Source organism: Leopardus geoffroyi, chromosome B1 (assembly GCF_018350155.1).
Source record: "Leopardus geoffroyi isolate Oge1 chromosome B1, O.geoffroyi_Oge1_pat1.0, whole genome shotgun sequence".
Taxonomy (NCBI): domain Eukaryota; kingdom Metazoa; phylum Chordata; class Mammalia; order Carnivora; family Felidae; genus Leopardus; species Leopardus geoffroyi.
Window position 1 is genome coordinate 163,381,550 of NC_059327.1, and position 9,972 is coordinate 163,391,521.

The window sequence follows — 9,972 nt, forward strand, 5'->3', positions numbered from 1 at the left end:
GAGCAGAGCAGCATCAGGGGATGGGAGCAGAAGATGAGGTTTGCCATGTTGTGGGGAGGAGAGGCACATCATGGGGGTGTTTGTGGATCCTAGCTAGGACTATGGCTCTCTTCCGAGGGTCAAGAGGCCACTGGAAGTTTCTGGACAGGGGACTGACATATTCCCACTTGTATTTTAACAAGTTCATTCTGGCTAACGTGTTGAGTGTAGACAGAAGAGGCCAAGATGGAAGCTGGGAGACCAATTAGGAGGTCACGCAATAATCCAAGTGAGAGAAGAAAGCGACATGGATGGACCAAGGCAGTGGCAGTGAGGGTGGTGAGAGCGGTCAAATACTGGAAATAGCTTGAAAGTTGGACCAACAAGAATTTCTGAGAGTCTGAACACTGGGTATGAGACAGAGGGAAGTCAAGGGTGGCTCCAAAGCTTTGGACCTGAAATATTGAACGATGGTTTCCATTAACTGAGAAAGGGAAGCTGTGGGTGAGGTCTTTGCAAGGGGGTGACCTGAAGTTCTATGTGAACATGCTGAGTTCATGGTGTCCATTGTCCATGTCAAGATGTCGACGGAGTGACAATTGGACATACGTGCGGGAGTCAGAGGCAAAAAGATGGTACGGGCGCCTGGGTGGCTCAGTCGGTTAGGCATCCGACTTCAGCTCAGGTCATGATCTCACGGTTTGTGAGTTCGAGCCCCGTGTCGGGCTCTGTGCTGACAGCTCGGAAGCCTAGAGCCTGCTTCGGATTCTGCGTCTCCCTCGCTCTCTGCCCCGCCCCCATTCACGCTTTGTCTCCCCTCCATCTCTCAAAAATGAATAAACGTTAAAAAAAATTAAAAAAAAAAGATGGTACGAAAGCAATGAGATCATACAGGGCATGAAAAGAAATAAAAAGGAAAAAGCAGCCACTGGTGTTTGCTGACATGAAGCACAGCCGAGCTTGGGGCCCCCCATGGGATATAGGGGTGTCTCCCTAACGGCCCAGGCCACATCTACTTTGATGCCCCCAGAGCACTCACCTATGGTGATGTCACAAGGGGCACTACTGATCCTCAGAAGCCCCCGCCCTCAGAGCATCAGAATATGTTTCAGAATCATAAAGAAAGAGGTATTCAGATTTAAACAATACTAATATCAAAAACTTACATTTTCAAGAAAGAGAAGGTAGAAGGTGGACGGTTGACAGCCGGTTTTGTAGATGTGTCGCCACAGACCTGCTCTCAGTCAAGCTGCACACACAGAGCTCTCAAGCATCAAACAGGATCCCGTCTGTAAAAATAATGCACCAGCTTTTTATCAGGGCACCTGTTGCCTAGTGTTTCACCTGTGTAGATACTCAAGGGTCCTCCACTCACATCACCCCTGGGGAACGTGTCACCTGCCAAGCTGCCCATCAAGGCCCTCCCTGCCCGGGCAGAAGAGAACAGAGCGGGGACCGAGGGAGCAGTTTCTCCTGCCTCTGGCACCCTGTCCCCCAACACCACGTGTGACACCATCGTGTCCCTGAAGCCTCTCTCTTCCGGTAACACACAGATGGAAGCACACCACTGCAGGAAGACACTAAAGAAAAGAAGTGCCTTTCCAAAAATTGCTCTCATTTGGAAACCTTTCTGAAAGCCCCTGTGCTGTGGTAGAAAGAACATGGAACTGAGTGGCCCTCCACCCAAGTTCTGCTGTGAACCGGCCAGGTGACTCCGAGTGTGTGTTTAACCTACTTGTGTCTTTGTCCCCACATCTAGAACACCGGAATCTGACCGTCCCCTGTGGTTGTTCTGAGGACGAAAGGGCAAGGAAGAACATCACAGAATGAGCTATTATTTTATTGCGTGTTATGTTAACGACATAACTCTTAGTTGTTGTTATTATTGCTGTTGTCATTCTTGTTACTGAATTGGCTCTGTGCCGAGTCGCTCTGTGATCTTGGGCAAGTCAGTTCACTTCCCGAAGCCCTGGGCTCCTGTGTCCCACAGAATAGACGCAGTGCACCCCATTCCAGGGTTGGAGACCAGGGGGAACCCACATTGCACATTCAGGTGGCACAGCGGCCAATGAGGCGCACGTGTGAGGGAAATATGAAGGCGCCATCGGAAGCAGGAGTGTTGGTACGGGAAGGCCAGGGATTTGGGGACTGGCGTGCCTGCCACGTCCTGCTCTGTCTCCCTTCCACGCTGGAAGGGTATCTTCTCCATTTTCCTCCGTGTCTCCCTTGAAGCCCGGATCCCTGGAAGAGCTGTACAAAGGGCTCGGAACATCCTATTCTGGTGCTGTTCTTGTCCATCATTTCAAGGAAACAATCACGTCTCATCAACTTATTCCAGGAAGCAAGTTCCGCGATGAACCAAAAGGTCCAACTTCCTGAGAGTCTCCATTTGCGGTGTGTTAGGGTCTTGCTTATGGTTCAGTTTCCCCTGCTGATAACTCTTTTGGCACTCCAGTCTCCTGTTGCATGCAGATGCATTACCTGAGACTGAGTGCACCTTGCTAAGTTAGGAGGGAATCGCACATGGGCAGCCCACAGGAATCATTGGGTACCTGGGGCTCTGCCAACATGGGAAGATAAAGCAGAGGAAGGTGGAGTAAGGAGAGTTCTGGGGTAAGGGCCAGGAGCAGAGCCAGCTGAGGCATACAGCAACCCAGGCAAGCTAAACATTTGGCCCCAACTCAATTGCAAATAGTATTTAGTTGCTAGTATCAGAGACCTGACCATGATACCTTCAGCAAGAGGTTTATTCCTCTCTCACTTAACAGTCTAGAGGGCTTCTGTAGTGGCTCCACAAACTCAATAGGACCCAAGTTCCTTGTAGCTTTCTGCTCCACTATCCTAGTTCATTGCTTTGATCCTTCAAGCCAGCCTCATGATCCAACATGGCTGCTGGGAGCTCCGGCCATTACATTCATATTCCAGGCAACCAGAAGGAGGAATCAAGGCAGGGCAAAAAGAGGGGCGCCCGGGTGGCTCAGTCAGTTAAGCGTCCGACTTCGGCTCAGGTCATGATCTCACGGTTCGTGGGTTCAAGCCCCGCATAGGGCTCTGTGCTGACAGCTCTGAGCCTGCTTCCGGTTCTGTGTCTCCCTCTCTCTCTGCCCCTCCCCTGCTCACGTTCTGTCTCAAAAATAAATAAACATTTAAAAAATTAAAAAAAAAAAAAGGAAGGGCAAAAAGAGTCTGCATCCCCTCTACTTTTTATTCAGCCCTCCCAGAAGTCCCATAGCAACACTATTCACATCTCAATGGCCAGAGTCCAGCCACACAGCCGCTCCTGACTGCAGAGGAAGCTGTGTTATACATGAAGACACCGAAGGTGGTTTGCAGGAAAGGAGAGAGTGAGGACTGTTAGTAGTAGCTCAGCCTCCAGTTTACTGTCCTGAGCAATTCTTCTCCGGCCCCAAACTTGCATGCCCACCTACCAAACAAAAGAAAACAAAACAAAAAACACGCCATGAAGCAGCATACTTAACCTGTTACTCCAATGTCTCCTAGAGAATATCAAAAGATAGTTTCCAACCATGTTATACTATACTCCTCCTCCAGAGGAGTTCTAGTAAATTGAGTTTGCTCCATGTTGCTACATTTCCAAGGATGCTTTAGGTTAACAGCAATGTTTAAACTCTCTTCAAAACCCAGTGGTCTGAGAAGTTACCTGGGAGGTGCACTCAGAAGTCTGGCTTTGGCTAGAAGATCGAGGCCTTAGTCTTAGCAATGGTAACATCTGTCTGGACCCTTTATCCATCCCACAAATATTTGCTGAACATCTAACCTGCCTAAGACATTGTGCTAGACGTTGTGGACCCAAGAACCAACACAGTGCTCACAGTCCAGTGGGGCTTCTAGAAAATTCACAGGCACCTGTAATGTATGGTGGGGATGTGCTGAGGGGCCAAGTGTGAGGCTTCCTGGTAGTCCACTGGCAGCAACCTTGACCCTATGTGGGAGTGTCACAGAAGACTTCCCCAGAGGTGACCTCCAAGTTGAGAGCCAGAGGCCAAGCAGAGGTTATTCAGAGTGTGAATAATAAAGGAGCCACCAGATCAGAGCACGAAAGAACCTTCTAGCAAGAATGCAGAGAATGAATTGGAGAGGGGCAAGTATCGAGGCGGGTGTAGCTTCATCCAGGAGAGCAGAAGAGAGCAGAGACGGCTGGATGAAGAGAGGGAGAGAATGCAAACTTGGAGAGTAGTTGATGGGGAAGATCAGTTTGGGCTGGGAGGAGGGGTTCGAACATGATGGCGGGTTTCTGGTTTCAGGAACTCCGGATGGTGATGTATAGCGGAGCTGGAGAACGCAGGGGGACCAGTGGCCAAAGCCTGCACTCCACCTGCACCATGAAGAGCCCAGCCCGCAAGCCCAGCTCCCCCGTGCCCTCCCACAGCTGCCCCTGCAGCGGAGTGCACCCTCCACGGGACTGACCGGGGCCGGGGGCCTGCACGACCCTGGGAGAAGTTCAGAGCTGTGTGGGCAGGAAAATCTGGGGTCCTGGAACATAAGCAGGGTTGGTGTGGGCGCTGGGTGAGCATGTCCCTGAGGGAAGGGGCCTAGCCCCAAGACAGCAGGAGAGAAGGGTTCCAAGTGTCCCTGGGGCAGGGGCCCGGTACAGTCTAAGGGCAAGAGGAGGGAGCAGGAAGATGCTGAGCTGAGTTCTGGGCAGGCTTCATTTGAAAGACCCATCGGGATGACCAGAAGGCAGGCAGACATGTCATTCCGGGCCACGAAAAGAGATTTGGGACTCACAAGTTGTCCTGTCCGTTTGCCACCCTCGGTGTCACGTTTATAAAACAGGACCGTGCTAGGCTGTGTGATGTGGTCCCTGAGCCACCTTTCTCGGCCCAACATTCTCTGTGCCACAAGCTTCCCAGACCTCAGTGCCTTGCCCCAGGGCCAGTGCACCATGTAGGGGCAAAGCATGAGGAAGTCAGTCCCAGGCGCCCAGCCTTGGCCTGATTCACCAAATTCTTGTAATCAGTTTAGTTACACAACAAAATTCAGATCAGAGTGAGGATTAGCAGAGGCAGTTTGCGAAGGTGCTTTGAACTTCACAGAGGAAAGCCCCCTCCCCCATTCACACAAAGAAATCCCGAGGCATTAAAGGTGACATAAACACATCGCCACCTCCTGGCCCCACCGCAGGCCCCCGGGCAGCCGGCTGGGTGATCAGTTGGCATCCCGAATTGCCTTCCCCCCATGACATTCCACCTGGGTCTCCCAGAGTGGGGGAAATGGATTCTGTCCTCAGCCTGCTGGTCCTGGAATTGCAAACATTCAGTGAGCTGACCCCCCAGAAGGCCCGCCTTCTCCAAAATTCCCAAGTGCAGCCCAAAGGGGGGGACGAGCATTTCCCCACCACCTCCCCAGCTCAGTGGGAGCCCAGAGCAGAGGGGAAGAAGAGGGGGCCAGAGCCGGGAGGCAGAGCAACCTTCCTCCCGGCCTGGTCTGCAGCTCGCAGGTTATTGTTCCCAGATGGAGACTGTCAAACCCTGTCAGCCTCAGATACACGCCGAGAGCGCCACATCCGCATTCCTGGAATGTGTAACTGCCCGGCTTCACCTTCTGTGGCCCCCAATTCAATAACATGTCAAGTTCCTTCAGTCTCACCAGAGCTAAAATCCTCTCACCTACTCACAGGCTTTGCATTCGAAGCATACATGCACTGTGGCTGTCTAAATATTTAAGCTGGGCTGAGGGGAGGCATATTTCCTCAGAACTGATTACACTGAGTCGTCTGAGCCAAGTGGGTCTCACCTGTTTGTGCTGCTTTCACGATGAGCTTTGGAAGCCAAGGGCCACGGACTGTGCTTATGAGGCCTTAGGACCGATGGTCATGAATGCTGTCCCCCCGCGGTTGGCAGGTTGTGGTACTTCGGGAGAAGGAACTGGCCACTTGGCTGACTGCTCTTTATTTCAGGGCCTGGCTGTCGGCATCACAGGGGTCCTGCCAGAGACTGCTGGAGGGATCCCGCACCCTTCGTTCCCCATTCAACATACCCAATCCGCCATGATAGGAAGCCCTCTCCTGTCCTGGCATGGCCTCTGAGTTGTGATGCTGCTTCTCCCCTGGTAGACCCTTTCTACCGTGAGTATATTCACTGACTAAGCAGAAACAAATTGGGCTCTTGTTCAAACTGCACTGAGTCTGCAGGCCACAAGGGTTCCTGTGGGGACAGATGAGGGTACCTGGGGCCCAGGGATGGTAAGTGACTTGTTCAGGATCACACAGCAATAGGTGATAAAACTGGATCTATAGTCCTAGGCCTTTGGCTTTCGATCCATTATGGGTTGAACTGTGTCCCTAGAAAGGTATGTTGAAGTCATAGCCCCTGGAGCCCGTGAATATGATCTTACCTGGAAACAGAATGTTTGTGGACGTAATCAAGTTGAGATGAGGTCATTAGGATGGACCCTAATTCAATATGACTGGTTTCCTATAAGAGGAGGGAGATGTGGACCGAGCCACACACGTGGAGGAAAGATGGCCACGTGAAGATGAGACAGAGATCAGAGTTTTGCAGTCCCGGGCCGAGGAACACCCATATGAAGCCGCTCCAAGCTGGAGGGAGCAAGCAAGGTAGGGTCCTCCTTTGAGGCTTCAGAGAGAGGGTAGCCTCGCCAACTCCTGGAATGCACACTTCCAAGCTCCAGAACTATGAGAGCACACGTTTCTGTTGTTCGGAGTCATCAGTTTACGGTACGTGGTCACAGTAGCCCCTAGGAAAGCGACACGCCATCCAAGAGCATTTCTGAAGCAAGGACCGGGTGAAATGCTGGATGCAAACGGAGTTCCTTGGAAGCTAATGAGAGATGGCTCAGTTATGGGTGTAGGACTTTAGAAGACCTGGCAGGTCATGTGCTGTGTACAAGTCCTCTCTGGGGAAAGACCCACCACTCTGTGCCTCCTCTTATCCTGAGACATGCCCTCCTCCATCAAAGCCCAACGATACGGGCTCCTTATCCATTTTTAAACTTTCATTTATGAGTTGATGTAAAATCAGAGGGACTTTTCCTCTAAATCCTTCTCTAAGCTGCCCAGCATAACACTGGTCATTTGCTTTTAAGCGGCCTTCCCATCTGAGGAATTTCAAGGCACTTACCAAACTCTGTGACCCATGGGGAGTGTCCTCTGGGGTTAGGAATATCTGGTTTACATCTGCCTTCTGACCTCACCCTGTCCCAATGACTCCATTAAACGGAGTCATTTAGTTCAGTGCATTCAGTAAAGATAAGAGCTAGTATAAAAAAATACCGTGGCTCGGGCTTAGGGCTGACTGTGGGTTATGGGTTTGGGGAAGTGGATGCTTTGCAATTAACCTTCATTGTCTATCCTAATTCTCAAGAGATGGAGATTATGAGCTGGCAGTTTTCTGAGAATCCATCGGCCAAATACTTGAGTCTGTAACAATATTGCTTACAAGGCATCAGTTGGTGGTTTGCCTCCAAGGATGTCTGTGTTCATAACCTAAAACCCAACAAAACCAATCCAAGAGAACCCTTAAGCCCACTACCTTCTGTTAACTTCACACATTGGCTGAGGTTGGTTGCCCAAACCCAAATCTCTTGATTGCATAACTGTGGGAGTGACTGTCCTAATAAACATGTTCTATTTTCTTGCCCCACTGCTCTTCTCTGAAGCTTCTTGTTTACTATGGAATTGCTAGGAATCTAAACACGTCAAGGGACAGTTTTCCCTGCCCCTCAAGGCATGAATTCAACTAAGTGGAACCATACCTTTGCTTTCTTCCCAAATCCACGGGCGGAACCAATTTAAACCTCATGATCATGCAACGCATATACGGAAACTCCCCTGTGTTGTTTTCATGTTTCCCCGAGGACATAATGTTCTTGCCTGAGTTTTATCTACCAAAGACAGGCCCCGCTCTCCAAGGACTATTGGAACTAAGCATTGGCCACTGCTTAAATCGATTATGGTACCCCTATGCAGCCACAGAAAGTCATGCTTTGGAAGCAAATTTAATGACATGGGGAAACATTTATGGCCTTCTATTAAGTGGAAAAGGCTGCTTACAAAACAGAGTGTACAGTATGAAAGCAATTATGTAAAAATTATGTATATATCCATAGAAAATCTGAAAAGCTATATTCCAAAACATAAACACTGATGAAATACTCAGGGCTGTGAATGTGCAGGGGCTATTTGTGCAAAAGGGCATCCACTTGAGAGAACAGCAGTGGTAGGACACAGAGCTGTGCCTACTGAGAAGGTCCGTCTTTTTCTTTTTCTTTTTCTTTTTCTTTTTGATGTTTTTATTTATTTCTGAGACAGAGAGAGACAGAGCATGAGCAGGGGAGGGGCAGAGAGAGAGGAAGACACAGAATCCGAAGCGGGCTCCAGGCTCCAAGCTGTCAGCACAGAGCCCGACGCGGGGCTCGAACTCACGAGCTGTGAGATCATGACCCGAGCCGAAGTCGGACACCCAACCGACTGAGCCACCCAGGTGCCCCGGTCCGTCTTTTTCTAATCATGCCCGGCACCAGATAGATTGGCAGCAGCCTCTGGGATGATGAATGAGTCTAAGTTTTCTTCTATGTGCTTTTTCATATTTTGCAAGAGCTCCTCCATGAGTATGTGCTACTTTTGTGCCAAGTTCAAAAGCTGTAATTCAGCCAATGTTTAGGAGATAATTGTTGGAAATATGAGCGCTGACTGCATATTTGACGATATTACAGAATTATCTTTAAGTATGCTAGTAATATTGTTGCTATACTTTTAAAAGACTCATTAGCTTTTAGAAATGCAAACTGAAATGTATGTAGATGACATAACGTGATGTCTGAGTTTATTTCAAAATAATATGGGAAGTAGTTAAGTGGGTAGGAGTAGAACATAAAAAAATGTCGTGAATTATTCATTGTTAAAGCTGAGTGCTGGGTATATGGGGAATTGTAATACTATTCCATTTTAGTATATGGTTTAAATTGCCGTAATACAAAGTTTAAATAAAACCGGAAAACTAGTGTGGGTCATGTGGCTGAGAGTGACCTGAAGTTTTCCGTATCTTTGCTTCTGATAGAATGGTGCAAGTCCACAGGCTTCCTGCGTGTGTCTTCCCATAAGGGGAGGGGGGGCAGGGGTATGGCGGCTAGTGGGGGTACAATGCCAGTGAGGCCAAGAAGGAAAGCAGCAGGACACATGTCACCTAACCACTTCTGCCAAAACTGCCCGGATTTGGCAAAGTAGTGACATTGTCACCATCCCAACTGAAGACAGGCAAATAGGTTCCATAAACTGGATTCCCAAGCAGCTTTACAACAGCTGTCACATGTTTAATGGGCTTAATTGTGCAAAGGTTGGTAACCAACAAGTCTTTGTCTCCGCTGAGGGAAAATAAGAGGGAAAAGGATTAATTTACAGTGGAAGAAACTGGATTTAGCTGCATGGACAAACTAAGTACTAGTAAGAAAATGTTAAATACCCATAGGGCTATTGTATGATCTAAGAATGATTTCAGCGGCCACAAAAGATTTGTCATTAGTTAACAGGTAGTCAACGTTTACTCCCAGGGTTGGTTCTGCAGCCAATAATGATATCAAGAAGCCAGGTGCCTTGTTCCTTGTTTCTGTCTTTGTTTTTTTTAAGCAGTTTTTTTTTTTTTAACAGTGGGCTTGTTGCCTCATGGTTACAAGATGGCTGCAGGACCTCCAGACATCACAGTCTTATGTGAGCATGTCTTATGTGAGCAGAAGGAGGAGAGCAAAAAAATAATAAAATAAAATAAAATAAAATAAAATAAAATATATCTCCTGTGTAGCTTGCTCTTTTCTTTCTTTCGTTCTTTCTTTCTTCCTTCCTTCCTTCCTCTCTCTCTCCCTTTCTTTCTTTCCCTCTCCCTCTTTTTCTCTTTCTCCCCTCCTCCCTTCCTTCCTTCCTCCCTTCCTCCCTTCCCCCCTTCCTCCCTTTCTCTCTTTCTTCCTTTCCCAGAAAGGAAAACTCTTGCCTTTGTATCTTACTGGATGGTACTTTGT